Below are 19,918 nucleotides of genomic sequence, written 5' to 3'. Positions count from 1 at the left end.
AAATCGGAGGGGTAGACGAACCATGAGAGACGATGGACTCTGAAAAACAAACTGAGGGTTCTAGAGGGGAGGGGGGTGGGAGGATGGGTTAGCCTGGTGATGGGTATTGAGGAGGGCACATTCTGCATGGAGCACTGGGTGTTATGCACAAACAATGAATCATGGAACACTACATCTAAAACTAATGATGTAATGTATGCGGATTAACATAAGAATAAAAAAATTTAAAAAAAAAAGAAAACAGGGAACCTCAATGTCATAGCTGCAAGGAATTGGATTCTTCCAACAACCTGAATGAGCACCCAGAGCCTGGACAAGATGTCAGGCTCAGCAGACACCTTCCTTTCAGTAGGATGAGATGCTGAGTAAAAGGATTCCATTAATCGGTGCCTGGACTTCTGATTCGTGGAAACTTAAAAATAATAAATTTTTATTAACTTATGCCACTAAATTTGCAATAATAGGTTATGCAGCACTAGAAAACTAATGCATGCCCCTTCACCATGAATACATTCTTTTAACTGCTTTTAAGAAATAAATTATTGTATGAAGCCACTGAAATGTAGGGGTACGTAGGAATCTGCGAGATACTAAAATGCAGATTCCGGTTCTGCAAGTTTGTAGTTGGGCATAGGATTCTGCGTGGAGTAGGAAGCTGCTTGCTGCTGTCAACGTCTAGATTTTATTGTCCGTGCTCAGATCTGACCTCTCTTAGTTTCTCAAGGCCCCAGATCCCCAGCACCCTTTCTTTCAAGAGGACCCCTTAAATGCTTGAACACTCGGCCCTCTCCAGACTTTAGACCCCGGCGCTCCTCACCAGCATCTCTTTCCTTGCCTCTCCCCAAGCCTTGCCTCCCGCGGCCAACGAAGAGATCCGTCCACCACCACCGTTTCCGGGGGGCGTGGTGGCGCCCACAGCAACCCGCACCACGAGCCCCGCGCGCCCAGAAAGGCTCCCGGGCCGCCTCCCGCTCCGACCAGAGAGCTTGAACCCGCGCGGGACATCTCCACTCCAAGTCTCTCCCTTAGTTATACCTGTCCTCTTAGAGCCCGCTCCGCACACCCAACCCCCGCTCCCCGCTCCCCGCTCCCCGCCCCCAGCTGGGGTCCTGCGTCCGAGCACCTCCCACTCCCCACCCCAGACCTCCCCCGGAGTCGGGCCCCGGCCTGCTGCGCCTGAGGAGCCGCTGACAAGCGCCTGCCGCCCGCCGGGAAGAAGAGACCAAGAGGGGACGAACCTGGAGCCCGAGAGGAAGCTGGGCGGAGGGTCTGAACCCGGGCTTCTGACTAGCGGAGCCGCCGCAGCCAGTCTTTTATACCCTGGAAGGGAGTTTTGGTTTCATTTCTCCTCTCAGGGACGTCTCAGTTTCGTTTTCCTTCTGGAAGTAGGTAAGACAGTTTTCCAGAAAAGTGAGTTTTAGCCTCCTGCTCTTCAATCCGAACCTTAAGAGATAGCAAAAACAATAATATGGGCTTTGGAATTTGGACATAAAATAGAGGAAAGTGAGGCAGAGACATCTGGGACCTCTAAACATAAAATCAAGAAGAGCTGTTTAGAAATAGATGAAATGTAAGGGTGTGGAATCTGAAGTTCTACCGTGAGAGGTGGAGTCTTGCAGTTCCATCTTAAAGCAAAAAGAAAAACAAAAACAGTATAGAAGAATACATGAACTCGGAGTTTCCATTATGAGAAGCTAATGATTACTGTTCTGTGTGAACTGTATTTGGAGCTTTCCTGGGTCAAGAAATACCATTAAAAATTAAATTGAAAATGCAACATGCTCACGTTTATTTCTGCCTGAATGTTATTTTCACTAAATATCTGCCTGTTGATATCTGCAGTTTGGGTTTTGACACTAGCCTCTCTTTCTTTTTAGTCTCTTAGTGTGCTTAATTCCATGTGCAAATATATTGGAATTCTAGGAGGAGGCAAGCAGAGGTGGCAGTGGATTTGGGTAATCTTAGCAACAGGAAGCCACAACTGCTTTGTCTTCAAGGAGAGTAAAGAACAGATGTGCAGACACTGTTCCACAGAGAAAACAGAACAGACAGAGCAGTGAATGACATATTTTCTGGTCATAAATTGGAGAGTCAAGATGTTAAAGAAAAAGGTAGGGATGGAGAGGGTGAGCATTTCTCACACCTATCAGGTGTCCATTCATTCATTCACTTAATTGCAAATTTGTGATGGTGTTTGTTGATGATGAAACTGAGAAAGAAAATTAAAAAGTTTGGAACTTGACACATGACTGGTCTAAAGTTATACTATATTCATATTTGTCCTTCACTAACATCTCTAATAATAGTAATATAATACCCTTCCTTCCTCCTGCCAAGAAGCCAGTGTTCTAATTCCTGTAACCTGTGAACATGTTAAATTCTCTCGCAAAAGGTACTTTGCAAAACAAACTAAATAAAGGATTGTGAGTTGAGGAATTATGCAGAATAAACCTGGTGGGCTCAAAGGGTCCTTAAAAGAGGGAGTCAGGAGCAAAGTGTCAGAGAAGGCAAAGTGATAGCTCTACACTGCTGGCTTTGAAGATGGAAGAAGGGCCCACAGTTTAAGAAGTCAGGTGATCTCTAGAAGCTGGGTAAAGGCAAGGAAATAGATTCTCTTGTTGAGCCTCTAGAAGGAACCAGTGCTATCGACACCTTGACTTTAACTTCGTGAGACTGATTCTGGACTCTGACCTTCAGAACTGTGAGACTAAATTGTGTTGTGTCAAGCCACTGAGTTTGTTCTAATCTGTTACAGCACCAATAGGAAACTGATACACTATTGTAAACTCATATAATAAGAAACTGATAGCAAAAAAAAAAAAGAAAGAGCAAGAGAGAGAGAAGAAGAAAGAAAGAAAGAAAGAGAAAAGAAAGAAGAAAGAAAAAAGAGAAAAAGAAAAGAGAAAGAAAGAAAACAAGAAAGAAAGAAAAGAAAGAGAAAGAAAGAAAGAGAAAGAAAGAAAAAGAAAGAAAGAAAGAAAGAAAGAAAGAAAGAAAGAAAGAAAGAAAGAAAGAAAAAGAAAGAAAAGAAAGAAAACATATTTGCTAGGAGCAGAAATAATGGATTTTGTTTTAAGAGGCAGCATTAACTGAGGAGGCTACTGTATGCTAAGCAATATGCTAATATCTTTATATTTATTCTTACATTAATTCTCACAACAATTTCATGAGCTGTGTACTATTTTGTCATTTTATAGATGAAATAAATAATCCTTAGAGGGATAACACAGCTAGTAAATGGTGCTAAGATTCAAAATCTGGTCTAACCAAAAGGTCTACCTACAGTCTTCTCCATTACATGATCTCAGACAAATTCTTCACATTCTACAGCTGAAAGCCTTTCACTAATAGACAAATGATTTCATTTTGCTTTCTGTTTTGGTTAAATTATTGAGATAAGTTTTTTAGTGTACATAATATTTTATGATTGTTTTGATTTTTATTGACTTTAAATTTATCAAGTGAAAACTCAGTAAATCATGACCCAATCATTTTCAATTTTCCACCCCTCTGTATTTAGACAACACACAAAAACTCCAGTTTTTCTTTTCCACTTCAACAACCTACTGACACCTACTCCCATGCACACCCTGGATTTTGTCCAGAATCTTAATCATCACAAACAGAATCACAAACTACATTTCTACTTTTCAGACCCCTCCCTTTTACTTCCTGCATTTAAGCTTTTGAGACTCCTGAATTTTTGTCTTATCAGGATGACCCTGTAAGTAAACATTTCAACCTTCCCCTAAGTAACATGTACAACCGCTTGAGCTTATTGATTTTCCTCTACACTTGTGCCTGCAATTGAATAATCTGGAATAATTCGAAAATTTGTTTGTTTCTGGATACTGAAGAAAATGACCAAGTTTGTACCCCATCAAACTGTTCACAAACACAGCTGATGTCTTTTACTTTTACCCCCAAGCCTTTTGCCTATTTTACAATGATGGTTACAATCATATAGCACTTTATATTCTCCTCAAGTTCTTTCTGATGACAGAATATCTCTTTTTTTCAATTCTCTCTCAACCTTAGGATAATTCCATATACCATCCCAGCTTAGAGTCTGAGAAGAATACACCAGGCACCACCCATACCCAACATAACTAACCCTCTATGATCTGGATTTGGTTCCCTCCTCAAGCATCTCAGTCCATTTTTCTTCAGACTGATGTACCCACAACTTCACCCAGTCAACTAAAATGTACTGTTCATTCCACTAATAGACTCAGGTCTATTTTAAAATAGTAACAAAAATGATCTCCTGCTCCATCTCATACCTTCCCTTTTTGGCACAATACCCTTTAGTGATGTACACTTTAGTGGTCTATACTTCACGCTCTTCCAAATCCTCAGGCCCCTTTAGTCCAGATGTGCTCTGAAATTGCTGTCAAAGATCACCAATGATGATCCAATCATTGAGAAATCTAAACCTAAACAATGCTTGCTTAATCCCATTTACTTCTCTCTCTCTCTCTGAAATACTTGAAACATTTTTAACCAAGCTCTCTTTTCCATAGAGCCTCTTTTCTTTTAGTTTACAGTATTCTTCAAATCTATTTCTCTTCCTACCTTCTCTATCAAAACTGGTGGAATTATCACCTAACAACTGTTCAAGTGAGAAGCCTGGGAATCATTGCTGCATCTTCACCTTCCTCAAATCTTAGTGAACTGGAACCCTGCTAACACTTACAGAATCTGAGATTTCTTCTCTCTCTCATTTTCCAAAGGCTAGAATAAGCAACACCATTTCCCATCTAGGTAACTGGAAGAGCCTATTTCCTTCCTGACTCTAGCCTGTCCCTCCGTTAAATAATTTTGCTGGCTGGGGCACCTGAGTGGCTCAGTCAGTTAAGCATCTGACTCGATTTTGGCTCAGGTCATGATCTCAGGGTCTTGAGATCAAGCCGCCACATCAGGTTCTGTGCTGAGCATAGAGTCTGCTTGAGGCTCTCTCTCTCCCTCTCCCTCTGCCCCCTGCCACACTCTCTCTCTCTCAAATAAATAAATCTTTAAAAAGGGATAAATAAATAAAATAATTTTGCTGGCTGACAAGGAAGTGAATCTGTTATGCAAGTGCAGCTATTCTGGCTGATAAAGGAACTATCCAAGTAGGGAACCCTTCTCACCAGATATGGCCACAAGAGAGGAGATATGTCCCAGGGGCAGAACTCATGGAGCCCTGGGAGGTACAAAGAAGTCAAGATAGTGATGAGGTTCAGGACATGATGCACAAAGATATGGCACCCTGGCATACTGAATATGTTAGCTGAAAGAGTTGAGAGCACAGTAGAAGCAAGCAGATCACTCTGACCTCCCCCACACCCTTCTTCCCTGAAAGCAGGAGATAAATCTCCTGTGAAAGGTACTTTCCCCCATCTCCCAGTACCAGGAAGAAAGAAGATATCCTTATTATCAGACACAAGAAATTTAGGGCCAGAAAGGCTGTATAACTAACTTTGTTATTTTTTCACCATTTATTACCCATAGCCCAAACACCTTTGACTTGTCAATTCTTGACATATTTATTGTTTGTTTGTCTAAAATGTATAAAAGCTTCCTGCTCTGGTCACTTCTTTGGGTCTTTATTCTCTTGTGAAGGTTTCCATGTACATGTAAAAATTCAGTAAGATTTGTATGCTTCCCTCCTGTTAATCTGTCTTATGTCAGTTTAATTCTTAGGCGCAGCCAGAGACCCAAAGAAGGTAGAAGAGAATTTTTCCTCCCTTACAACAACACATGAAAATTTAGGCCTTACAGTAAAATGCCTTGACATCAATTGAAGCTGTGGTGATGACTGAGACTTTAAGGAAAAGGAGAAATGCATCCCTAGGAAGCAAAGTAGGTACCTGACCATGAGGGAGAAAACCAAACAGAGAGGTGATCATTGAAAACATAAATTTTAGAGGTGCCCCTCTTTATGGCCAACAAAGGCAGCTGAGGAATCTGTGGGGCACTGATGGAGGGAGCACATGTCCCCAGGAGGTATGAATTTAGTTTAATAAATGACTGTGGCAAAGGACCCCACTGGGAAATCCATTTGCTACTGTTTAATTAAATAAGAGCTCTTTGAAGAGTTCATTGGGCTTCTGAATTAAACCAATTAAATTGACTGCAAATGGCATATAAGGAAGGTAGAAGTTCCATTGAATGTTTTTTTAAAGAGCCCAGCACTATGCTTTCTAAGATGTGAAATGAGTCTTCACTCACTATCAGTAATGTCTGGAACTCCAAATGTATAATGAATGTTCTATTGAGGTGTTGTATTGTGGCTTTAGTATATGCAGAGATACCTGTTACATTAATTTATATTTTGGGTATCTGTGAAGCAAGAGATTTCCAGAGTTCTCTATCAAAGGGAGAAACTCTTACATCACCACCCAAGAATATGTAAAAATGTATAGCTGGGGCCAATTATTGCTCTGAGCATCCATGATGAGATAACTGTCTAAAGTTTGGCCAATTATGCTGACTCTTGGGTCTTCTCCTTTAGCAGGGACAACTTGGTTAAGAGATGGGAAAGCAGCAGCACTCCACTGAGCTCCATCACATACAGTAGGGGAGTCCATCTATAAAACCTGCAAATTCCCAATTCTGTTCACTCAATTTTGTTCTCCAGGTAGCCAGAGTGTCTGGGATAGGGGAGACCTCCTCCAATACAATGGCATCTGGCAAGGGATTAAGAAAAAGAGATAAGGAGGACTTGTAAAAGTGGGATGTGCCAGAAAGCCCATGTTTGGCTCCATCCTATAGCAAGGAGGCCTTGGTTGCAATTCCAAGTTTGTGAGGTATTGCTTCCATGACCCAAAGCATAATGGGCAACTGAGTACACAAGGTCATATGCTCAGGGTCTATAAAAGCCTCTATTTCCAGAAGATCCCAGTGTGTAGCCAGTGAATGCCACTCTAATAGTATATAGTACAGAGCTAAGGAAGGGCAGTATTTTGTATCAGAAGTCCATGGGCAACTTATGGACATAGGTGGCCCAAAGACTCTGGGAGTCGTAAGAGGAGATTGTTAAAGCATCTACAATAGGGTTCTCTGAAGACACTTATGAGGGTGCGTCCTGATCTCAATTTAGACAGATTTCATAACATTTTGTTGGAGGGGACCCCATTTAAGGTGGACTGACTTGCAAGTTAAAGTATCGGTGAGATTTAAAAAATAAATAAATACAGAATATGCTGTCTCCAGACCCCCCAAAAAACTAAAAGTTGTTAGACTTGTATTAATATTGTAGGTGCAAAGAGGGACAATAGCTGGGTCATGACAGTGCCTGAGATAGAGCTGCCCTCAAAGATCACAAAATAATTTTCAAGAATTTCATCTGGGTAGCAGGACCTTGCACTATGTGTGGAGCAGTCGCCTATCCCCTTTTTTGTAAAGCACACTGTTAGTATTTGTATGTCCTGAATGAGCATTTCAAATGAATAAATTAATCTCCTCATAGCTGGACATAGTTAAGATCTTACCTTCAAAGATTGTGTGCAATGGCAAGGTTGCTGAGGCACCCCATGGGTAGCCTGGTAGAGGTGTATTGAGACTGAGAGGCTTTTGAAATAGGCACTGAACAGACCATAATTAACTATTTCTATAATGCCAAATTATTTAGTGGCTGCTGATTGGATGGAAGCAGTAATTTTAACAATACTGAGTATTGGGTATGAGGGCGTTAATGAGGTGGACCTTAATGCTGTGGACCTCACTAAAGCTGTAGTGACGCACCGTGAGGAGCCATTCCTTCTTTTCAGGATTAGGAACATGCCAAACTAGGCTGTTAAATGGAGAAGCAGTGAGGATGATCATTCCTTCATTCATTAGGTCACATATAATTATGTCTTATGCTTAAATTCCTGAGAATTATTTGTCAAGGGTATAGCAATTTAATACTATATTGTTTTGTTTTTAATTTTTTCTCTGATAATGATGTGATTGTTGTTTCTGAAGCTTACCTGACATGTGGCTTTGTAAGAAATTTCAATATTATTTTTCCAGATATAATAGATTTTTTTTAAAGTCAAGATTGTTGAATGCTTTCTTAAAATCATAACGCCAGCATCTTTCATTACAAAGAGAATTCATTCTCTACTATATTTGTTTAGGTTTGAATTGTGTGATCATACCCTCGATGTTAAATTTACAAATCATAAATAAACATATCGTATTAATAAATTCATATGTATACCTATGGAAAGACAGTCATGTCAACAATAATTTATTTGCCTCTTTATTCTACAGAAACAAAACATTCCAACAAAATCAGAGATGCAGGTATGAAATTAAAATGAGCTTACTGGGTCTGTGATATTTCTGCCATAGGCTTTTTCAACACCTGTTGATAAGTCGATGAGAGGAAACATGGGGCTGAAGATATGCCAGCTCTGTAGAAATTCTTTCCCAAAATAGTGGTGAACAAATTGTTAGTTCAACAGAAGTAGACAATGAACATACCTCAGGATTTTGTGTGGTAGAGCAACTGTCTTCAATGATTGGAATTTTTTTAATATGGAATTCCTTCTTTGGTCCAACAGCTGATTTCCTCCTTTACCATATTTTTCCTTCCTTTCCGTTTTCCCAAGGATTGACAGCCACATCCTTCCACATTAGACTTTCTTTGGTAAACAGCTCCATAAATTGTTATACAGCTGTCCCTAGTTGTCTGACAGTGACAACTCTACTTGCAAGTTTGATATTTCCTTGCTAAGTAACTCCATGAGGCACGTACAATGCAAATTTTAAGAGAAAATGAAGCCTATTAGTTTTTATTTAGATCAAATAAGTTTGAAAGCCATTTTTAAATAGTCAATTCTTTTGGTAGATTTGCCTTTCTCCTCTAGTGAAGAAAAAAAAATCAAAATGCTTCATCCAGTCAAGCCTTTGTTTCTCTTTATATCAACTCAATTTAAAACATTAAAATCAGCCATAAAAAAGTCTACGTTTTTAATAATGTGTTCATATTGTAAGTACATGTGATTTTCTTCTTCTTCTTTCCATTAGTATTCTATGAGTTCTTTCTATGCTATTATAAACATTTCATAAATATCACTTTCTATGACCACTTTAAAATTCCATGAGTTTATTTAACCATTCCATAAATGAGAGATTTAGGTTGTTACCCATTTTTGCTATTATAAATAATGTTGGGATAAACATGATATCATATAGGTCCTCAAAATAGAGTAGGGTGGGATGAATCAAAGGATATAAACTTTTAAAAGTGGGAACACTTAAAGTTTACAGAAGCTAATCTCTTTATAAAAGGATCTAGGGGCATCTGGGTGGCTCAGTTGGTTAAACGACTGCCTTTGGTTCGGGTCATGATCTTGGAGTCCCAAGATGGAGTCCCATATCAGGCTCCCTGCTCGGCGGGGAGTCTGCTTCTCCTTCTGACCTTCCCCCCTCTCATGCTCTCTCTCTCTCTCAAATAAATAAAATAAAATCTTTTTTAAAAAAGGATCTAAAGATTTGCAATTCCACAGACAAAAACTGGCATAGGGTAGAGGACATTTTCTTTCAGGGGTTTAAAATCAATGAGGGTCATTTTTAATGCTCTAGATAAAAACATACTAAGTTCATGCGAATTGCTTTAAGCCTCTAAGTTTTAGAGTAATTTGTTATCCAGCAAGACACAGATATACATTTTGATTTAGGATTTTAGACATGAAGCACAACCAAGTGTGGCTACAGAACCAAGGGGTTGAAGATGAATAGAGGTGAACATCAGCAGATATAAGCAGGCCAAACAATAAATATGAGGCAATATGCCAAGGGTGTGGAATAAATAGACAAATGGGTATTGATGTCATCCAAGACAATGCAGGTCTTAGCGTGAGGAAAAGAATTAAGAGCCCAACTGGATCCAAAATCTTAATTAAATAAGATAGAGTGGATGATGATCAACTCAAAAGACAAGAGCTTCAAAAAAGCAGGGCTTTAAAAAAAAAAAGATTTTATTTATTTATTAGAGAGAGCATGGGGTTGAGGGGAGGAGGGCAGAGGGAGAGGAAAAGCAGACATCCCACTGAACAGGAAGCCCAATGATGGTGAGCCATAGGCAGCCACTTAACCAACTGAGCCATCCAGGCACCCTCAAAGCAGGGCTTTTTATAAGAAGTAATCATTTGGAAACTGTACTGGGGCCCACCAAAAAGGTCACTGATCTCACTTCCCAACCTCAAATGCACATGGAAATGGGCTCTGGTGGTAAATGTGAAAGTGCATGGGAAACTTGCTTCAACCATAATACCTTCAGTGAGATATGATGAGACCAAATTCAGATCAAGAAAGAGAGACCAGAAAGAGTTTGATAGTTTTGCTATTCACAGATCCCTGAGTAAAGCATACTGTGCAGATCCCTGAGTAAAGCATACTGTGCATACTTCCACTCAAAGGAAGCACCAGTTAAGAGGTAGAAGAAGAGGGAGAACTGTGGGCAAGCATTTTTTTAATTTATTTTTTACTGAGGTATAACTGACTTACACAACTTAATATCAAAAAAACAAACAATATGATTTAAAAATGAGCAAAGGACTTGAATAGACATTTTTCCAAAGAAGATATAGAGATGGCCAAAAGACACATAAAAAGATGCCCAACATCACTAATCAGGGAAATGCAAATCAAAACCACCATGAGATATCATTTCACACCTGTCAGATTAGCTATTATAAAAAAGACAAAAAGTAACAAGTGTTGGCAAGGATATGGAGAAAAGGGAACCCCCATACACTATTGGTGGGAATGTACATTGGCACAGCCACTATGGAAAACAGTATGGAGGTTCGTCAAAAAATTAAAAATAGAAATACCATACAATCCAGCAATTCCACTTCTGGGTTTTTATCCAAAGAAGACAAAACTCCAATTCAAAGAGATATGCATCCCTATATTCATTGCAGCATTTTTTACAATAGCCAAGATATGGAAGCAACCCAAGTGTCCATCAATAGATGAAGGGATAAAAAAGATGTGACAAGCATCTTTATTGTGCTTTCCCTGGGAAGGAATTGGTGAGGCAGGGTAAGCAGCCTTAGGATTGGTTGATTTGAATAATTTCAAATTAGTGGGCTCTGAGGCACAAGGACTGTTTCTGGTTGTCTGGTACTGAGCTCTAGGGTGATTAGGGTGGGTATAGTGGCCTAGAGTGTGAAAGCCCTATATCAGAGGTGGTTGGGGGTGTAGACTTAAAGGACTGCTCAAGAAGGGGAACGAACCAGCTTCTAGTCAGGACCTCAAAACTGGGTCAAAAAAACATTTTAAAAACTTTATTACAAAACCTTATTACTTTCCATGCACTATTCCATCCTTAATAAATCAGTGGAACCTTATTATAATAACTTGAGTTTTCGCCAAACTACTTTGTGTAAATTTTCTAATTAAAGAAATTTTGCATTTCATATTCTTATAATACTTTTATAACAAGTATGTTTTTCTTCATTATGGATAGACAAAAGAAATGTCATATATCTTTTTGAATGAAAGAATGTCCAGCTCTAAGACCTCTCTCAGAAGCATAAGCTTTTTCTTCCTTTTCTCCTTCTCTCCTCCTTCTCTTCTTCCTTCCTCCCCTTCTCCTCCTTCTTCTGGATTTCTCCCTTCCATGGCATTACATCAGGATTTAGGAATTAGGTATTCTAAAGAAATGTGGGATAGGTCTCCCTCTGGTTAGTCCGGCATCCTCACCACTGAGATTCATTGTGAGATTTATTGCTCCAGCCCCCATGGCTGTTAAAAAGTAAAGTCATCCAACCTGTCACTGCAGCCCCCAAGGCCATGATTCTTAATGCTCAGTGCCCAAGAGTCTTCACTCAGACTCTGCTATGAAAGGGTTCTTTTCCTACCCTGTATGAGTACCATGGCCAATCACAGAGCCCACCATCACTCTGTCCTTCTAGGTTCTGAGAACCCAGCTCTCTCCCAGGCTGGAACCAGCATCTTACCCTAGAAACACCAGCAGATTATCCAACATGTTTGTTCCAAATCAATGTCACTTTGGGGGGGTAAATGTTATACCTGCATTTTCAACTTTTTTATTCTTATGATTCAGAAATACAAAAAGTTGTGAATTTCCCTCTGGGATTAAAAGAATTCTAAATTTAAAAGACTTGGCTAGACTTCCTGGGAGATAGAAGGGGGAACTTATACTTTTTTATACATCTTGGAGGAAGGGGAACTTTTACATTCATTTGCAAATAGTCCACAGCAACAAAAAGAAAAGAGTATTATTTTATTGAAGAAAATATTAAAATGGGCACACATATCCTCAGCACACATTGAGATGGGGTTGTAAAGTTTACATGGGATTTCCAAAAGTTATATCCTGATATAGTTTAGTCTGGGGAGAAAAAGTGGAGGGACTCTGAACAATGTACTATTAATTCAACAATAAAACATTTAAAAACATTGATATGATTTATTATGATATGATATGGATTTATTTTGTTATAGTTCTGTTAAGAAAAAATTAGCAATTAATTTTATTTGAAAATAATACATTGTACATATGGTATTATTCACCATTTACCTAGTTAATCCCTAACACAACACCACCATGATTTTTCAAATGTTAACATTTTTATATATTTAAATCATATCTTGTTTGAAGAAATAAAATTACAGGTACGGTTGAAGCTCTTATTTCCCCCTCTATAAATAATCCAATTCCCCAGACATATTCTAGTGATTCATCTGCTGTCTTCTGGGTTTGTGTTGTTAGGTGGAAGCCTTTCTGGTTTATTTTTTGTGAAAAAAGTGGGGATGGGAAGGTATACTCTATGTGCCCCTTAGACATTCTTTCAACCCTGTTTTCAGCTCCTGTCTCATTCCCACATATATCCATAGTTTGTCAATTAAAGTACTTACAAAGAAGTGCCTGATGCCTTCAATTTCTGGATTTCTCTGGGGCTCTGTAGACAATTCATTTGCTTCTCATCAGCATCTCTTTCCACAGGGCTTTAGGATTTCCCTTCTCTGCTCTCTGATTGATTGATTGATTGATCAGTTGACTGATTTTCTGCTCTCTAATTTAATTAGACCACTGCTTCATCTATTTATCATTTCCAACAAATTTGTTGATTTCTGGAATCTTCTACTATCTCTTACTCCCAACTTTATCCTTATAGGTTTGTATTACTATATGTGGGGGTTTAGGAGGGAAAATCATGTGTTCAACTAGCCAAGCTCACCAAGAAACTCCTTTACATAAAAAATTCAAATGTGAGTATGAACTATCATTTAAATAAAGAAAGCCTCTGTAATTCAATTCTAAGTTAACATAACAGAGTTTTTTTAACACGCAAATACCTTGGAGACACTGCAGGTTTAGTTTCAGACCACTACAATAAAGCAAATATTGCAATAAAATGAGTCAAATAATTTTTTTGTTTTCCTAGTACATAAAAAAGTTATGTTTACACTATGTTGTAGTGTATTAAGTGTGCAAGAGCATTATGTCTTAAAAAAACAAAGTATATGCTTTATTTTAAAAATACCTTATTGCCAAAAAATTGCTAACCATCCTCTGAGCTTTCAGTGAGTTGTAATATTTTTGCTGGTGGAGGGTCTTGCCTAGCATTGATGGCTGCTGACTAATCAGAGTGGTAGTTGTTGAAGGCTGAGGTAGTTGCAGCAGTTTCTTTAAAAAGAAACAACAACAATGAAGTTTCCTGCATCAATTGATTCTTCCTTTCATGAATGATTTCTTCCAAAATTGGGGTCAATCCTCTCAAACCTTGCTGCTGCTTTATGAACTAAACTTATGAAATATTATAAATTCTTTGTTGTCATTTCAACAATCTTCATAGCATCTTCACCAGAAGTAGATTCCTTCTCAAGAAACTACCTTCTTTGTTCATACATAATAAGCAACTCCTCATCTCCTCAGGTTTTATTATGAGATTGCAACAATTTAGCCACATCTTATGGCTCTACTTCTAATTCTAGTTCTCCTGCTTTTTCCACCACATCTGCAGTTACTTTCTCCACTGAAGTCTTGAAACCCTCAAAGTCATCCATAAGGGTTGGAATCTTCTTCCAAATTCCTGTGAATATTGACATTTTGACCTCTTTCCATTAATCATGAATATTCTTAATGGCATCTAAAATGGTGAATCATTTTCAAAAGGTTTTCAATTTACTTTGCCCAGATCTATCAGAGGAATCACTGTCTATGGCAGCTATCACCTTACCAAATGTACTTCTTAAGTAATAAGACTTGAGAGTCAAAAGGACTCCTTGATTCATAAAACTGTAGAATGAATGTTGTGTTAGCAGGCATGAAAATAACATTAGTCTCACTGTCCATCTCCATCAGAGTTCTTAGGTGACCAGGTACATTATCAATAAGCAGTCATATTTTGAAAGCAATCTTTTTTCTGAATATTAGGTCTCAACAGTGGGATTAAAATATTCAGTGAGGGGCGCCTGGGTGGCTCAGTCGTTAAGCGTCTGCCTTCGGCTCAGGTCATGATCCCGGGGTCCTGGGATCGAGCCCCGCATAGGGCCCCCTGCTCAGCGGGGAGGCCTGCTTCTCCCTCTCCCACTCCCCCTGCTCGTGTTCCCTCTCTCGCTGTGTCTCTCTGTCAAATAAATAAAAAAAAAAAAATCTAAAAAAAAAAAAAATTCAGTGAACCATGCTGACAACAGATGTGCTATCATCCAGGCCTTATTATTCCATTTATAGAGCATAAGTAGAGTAGATTTAGTATAATTTAGTATAATTCTTAAGGGCCACTTTGAAATGGTTAATGAGCATTTGCTTCAACTTAAAGTCACCAGCTGCATTAGCCCCTAACAACAGAATCAACCTGTGCTTTGAAGCTTTGCAGCCAGTGTTTATTTCTCCTCTCTAGCTAGGAAAGTCCTAGATGGCATCTTCTCCCAACAAAAGGCTATTTCATCTACATTGAAAATCTGTTTTTCAGTGTAGCCACCTTCGTTATTTATCTGAGCTAGATCTTCTGGTTAACTAGCTGCAACTTCTACATCAGCATTTTGCTGCTTCACCTTGTGCTTTTATGTTATGGAGACAGCTTCTTTCCTTAAACCTCATGAACCAACCTCTGCTAGCTTCCAGCTTTTCTTCTACAGCCTCCTCACCTCTCCCAGCCTTCAGGGAATTGAAGAGTCAGGGTCTTGTTCAGGATTAAGTTTTGGCTTTAGTAAATAAATATTGTGGGACTCCTGGGTGGCTCAGTCAGTTAAGTGTCTGCCTTGGGCTCAGGTCATGATCCCAGAGTTCTGGGATCAAGTCCTGCATCAGGCTCCTTGCCCAGTGGGGTAGCCTGCTTCTCCCTTTGCCTGCCACTCTCCCTGCCTGTATTTGCTCTCTCTCTCCCTCTCTCTCTCTCTCTCTGACAAATAAATAAATAAAATCTTTTTAAAAATAATATAAATAGGGCACCTGCGTGGCTCAGTCGTTAAGGGGCTGCCTTCGGCTCAGGTCATGATCCCAGGGTCCTGAGATCAAGTCCCACATTGGGCTCCCTGCTCAGCGGGAAGCCTGCTTCTCCCTCTCCCACTTCCCCTGCTTGTGTTCCTGCTCTCACCGTCTCTGTCTCTGTCAAAGAAATAAATAAAATCTTAAAATAATAATAATAATAATATAAATAAATAAATAAATAAAATAAATACTGTGGCTGATTTGATCTTCTATCCAGACCACTAAAACTTCCTCCATGTCAACAATAAAGCTGTTTCACTTTCTTATCATTTGTGTGTTCACTGAAGTAGTACCTTTAATTTCCTTCAAGAACTTTTTTCTTTGCATTCACAACTTGGATGTTTGGTTGAAGAGACCTAGCTTTGAGCCTATCTTGGCTTTGGACATGCCTTTCTCACTAAGCTTAATTGTTTCTAGGTTTTGGTTTTTTTTTCTTTATTTTTTTTATTTTATTATGTTATGTTAATCACCATACATTACATCATTAGTTTTTGATGTAGTGTTCCATGATTCATTGTTTGCATATAACACCCAGTGCTCCATTCAATATGTGCCCTCTTTAATACCCATCAGACACATGACTTTTCCTTTCATTTAAACACCTAAGGACCATTGTAGGGTTATTAATTTGCTTAATTTTGATATTGTTGTATCACAGAGAAAGGGAGAGCCAGAGAGAGAGAGAAAAAGAGAGATGGGGAATGGCTGATCAGTGAGACAGAACACACACACTTATTAAGTTTGCCATCTTATATGGGAAGGGTTCATGGTGCCCCAAAACAATTATAATAGTAACACCAAAGATCACTGGTCACAGATCACCATAACAAATATAATAATAATGAAAAAGTTTGAAATATTGCAAAGAATTACCAAAACGTGACACAGGGCGCTATTGGAAAAATGGCACCAATAGACTGGCACGATCCAAGGTTGCTATAGCCCTTCAATTTGTAAAGGATGCAGTGTCTTGGGAGTGCAATAAAGTGAAGTGCAATAAAACAAGGTATGCCTGTGTATTTCTGCCTCTTAGATATGGTTCTGCTGCCAGATGTCAAGACAGAAGTGCTTTTTGTTTTTATTGCCTATATTTGCTACTTGAGAAATAAAATATTAGACTACATTACAAGGAGATGTTACAGAATAGGTGAGATATTGGTTGTGGAGCATTTTTACAACTACAGGAAGGCTTGTACTTATCATGAACAGGTCTTACCTGACAGAATATATTTTATTCTGACACCCCCTGTTGGCTTATGGCCTCACATTTATTAGCAATATAAAGAAATCTCTGACCACACTAAAGTTAAATTTATGTTATTTATAAGTATTTATAACCCCATTTAAGATATTGTTAATAGATGAAATAAAATGGAAAGATGAGTTGTTATAAACTGAAATACATCCGGGATGCCTGGGTGGCTCAGTCGTTAAGCATCTGCCTTCAGCTCAGGTTATGATCGCAGGGTCCTGGGATCGAGCCCCACATCGGGCTCCCTGCTCCGTGGGAAGCCTGCTTCTCCCTCTCCCACTCCCCCTGCTTGTGTTCCCTCTCTCACTGTGTCTCTCTCTGTCAAATAAATAAATAAAACCTTTTAAAAAAACTGAATTACATCAATTAGAGAATTCTTCCAGTTTTTTATCTTGACCTTTTATATAGAATAATTTTTACATAGAATCTTAGAAAGCCAATTTAAAGGGTAAATAGTTTCCATAAAAAATATGCAAGTTGGGTTTATCTACTCCTTCAATCATTGATTCTTTCAACAAACATTATTTGGATGCTGTTGATGTGCAGGCACTGAACTCAATGTAGCAAAATGGTTTCAGCTCCATGCCTCTATGATTCCTATTTCATCTTCTTGCTATAGACTATGTCCATAATATTCATTGTCATTGTATGAGCATTTTTATGTAGATATGGGTAAAATGGGTAGCTATTTTTAAGTAGCTACTGAATTACCATTTTAAGATAATCTGCCACTTGAGTAAAATTTATATGCACATAGCAGTAGATTATAAGAGCATTCCTTGTAAGGGTCACTTTTTCTACTTGAAATTACCCATTGTACTTTTACTTGTTTAAGAACAGGTTAGAAGTTTAGAAGGGCAGCTGATGACTTACAGCTACAAGGTTATGAGGTATATGAGGCCAATAGAAATGATTTCAGGCTCATATTATTTTTTGACATTTGCTAAAATTGGCTAACTGCCTACTAGTATAATTTTACAAATTACTTATAAAAGACAAATTTCCACCAATATAAAACCATTAAAAATTTATTCAATCATTTTTTAAAAGAAATCAAAACCAATTATATGATAAATATCCTTTCCCATAATTTTATCTTTGTGGCTATGACTAAGAGTTTGAGAAAATAGCCCAAGAAATTAAAGAAAGAGCTCTACTGTTCAGCTGACTTATCCAGAATGATAAAATTAAGTACTACTCATCAAATTATTGGCAATTATAGACAAGAGCTGAGAGAGTTATTTGGCCAACCAGCTAATATATTATTCATATTTCCTAGAAACTCAAAACAATCAAACAATTGTTTTTTGGAAAATTTGAAAAAGAAGAAATTTTCTCTGCAGAAAACTTTACTTAAAAATATTGTATCAAATACAAATTTAAATAACCACCTTATAAATTAAACAGGAATCCCTTGGTTGCAAATGACAGAAGCCCTGCTCAAAGTAGGTTAGACATAAAAGGAAAATTTATTAAGATTCTGCAGTGTCTCACAGAATCCAGGGACTGGAATTTATCTAGGCTTCAAGAGCAAATAGTACCATCTTCCCACTAGCAAATATATCAGACTATCAGCATCAGTACCTAAGACACTGTTACAAAGAGTAAAATATTTTCATTCCTATTCATACCTAAACTCTCTCAATGGCCAGGGACATTGCTCCTGGAATCATCCCCTCTCTCCTGTTGTGACAGATTGAATAATGAGCCCTAAATGTGTCCATGTCTTAATCCCTAGAAATTGTGAATATTGTCTTATATGGTAAAAGTGACTTCCCAGATGTAATTGCGTTAAACTCTTAATACAAAGAAATTATCCTGGGTTATCTAGGTGAACCCTAAATACAATCAGAGTATCCTTATAAGAGGGAAACAGAGAAAGATTTGACTTCAGAAGAAGGTGATGTGACCACCTCTACTTCAGAAGAAACAGAGAAAGATTTGAAGATGTTACACTGCTGGCTTTGAAGATGGAAACAGGGGCCATGAGCCAAGGAATGCAAGGAAAGCAACTAAAAAGCTGGAAAATGCAAGGAAACACTTGCCCTTAGAGTTTAGAGACAGCAGAGCTAGCTGGCACCTTGATTTGGACTCAGTGTTACTCATTTCAGACAACTGGCCTCCAGAATTATAAAACACATTCTGTTGTTTTAAGCCACCAAACTTGGGGTGAGTTGTTATAGCTGCCATAGTAAACTAATACCCTGTGCTTCATTGATTTCTCCCTCTAATCTCATAAGTAACTAATAAATTAACAGCATTCAAGCATGTTGTTAATTTTGCCATTAAAAAAATATTCACTTAATCTCATAAATGACCCTATTATGGATCGAATGTGTCCCCCCAAATTCATATGTTGAAATCTTACCTCCCTCAATGTGATCTGGTGTTAGGAGGTAGGGCCTTTGGGAATTAATTAGAATCAAATGAGGTCATGAAGGGGGAGCCCTCATGAATAGGATTAGTGTTCTTATAAGAGTAAAGAGAGAGCTTGCTTCTTCACTCTGCTCTCCGCTATTTGAGGATATAAGAAGTCAGCAGTCTGTAAACCAGAAGAGAGCTCTCACCAGAACCCAAGCATGCTGACGCCTAGCTCTAGGACTTCAAGCCTCCAGAACTGTGAGAAATAAATTTCTATGGCTTATAAGCCACCCAATCTATGGTACTTTGTTATAGTATCCCAAAAAGACTAAGAGAGACGCCAAATATCACTCCATATCTCTGCTTCCTTTTATGTAGAAGCCGAAAGTTGTCTTTATTTGCCTTCTCTACTCCCTTGCTTCTAGTCTCTCCTTAACTTCATCACACTTCTTTCTTGATCATTCTCTTATTAAACTGCTTATCAAGGGAAACAACCTCCACTTGCTAAATCCATCCTCATCCTACTCAAAGGTCTACATGGTTGATTATTCCCTCCTTTTGAAACACTTTCTTCACTTGACAGAGGACATCACCCTCTCCTCATTTCTCTCCTACCTCACTGCCACCCCTTAGTCACTATTTCCAGGTCCTCCACTGATTTCTGACTTCACAGTGTTGGACTGAACCAAGTCTCATCTCTCTTCTATTCATACTCACTCATGGTGGTCTAACCCACTCCTGTGGCTTTATATATTATTTAATTACTCCCATATTTTTACCTCAAGCTCCATTCTCTGAGTTCAAGACATGTTCGTTTGAATACTTAATAGGCTTCTCAAACTAAATAGTTCCAAAACAGAACT

At 38.5% G+C, this 19,918-nt stretch overlaps 1 long non-coding RNA gene across 1 annotated transcript; it reads right to left on the bottom strand.

Moving 5' to 3' along the window:
* Window positions 1-6: 6 nt before the first annotated feature.
* Window positions 7-1,558, bottom strand: LOC145720268 (uncharacterized). The gene is made up of 3 exons (XR_014143154.1): window positions 1,239-1,558; window positions 339-412; window positions 7-249 (listed from the first exon to the last, which is right to left on the bottom strand). It is a non-coding gene; the product is annotated as an uncharacterized LOC145720268 (long non-coding RNA).
* Window positions 1,559-19,918: the final 18,360 nt, after the last annotated feature.

The sequence above is a fragment of the Leptonychotes weddellii genome, chromosome 2, assembly GCF_054177405.1.
Source record: "Leptonychotes weddellii isolate Sample4059 chromosome 2, ASM5417740v2, whole genome shotgun sequence".
Classification (NCBI taxonomy): Eukaryota; Metazoa; Chordata; class Mammalia; order Carnivora; family Phocidae; genus Leptonychotes; species Leptonychotes weddellii.
Note: the sequence above shows the minus strand (reverse complement) of the source record. Positions and strands in the feature narration are given on the sequence as shown.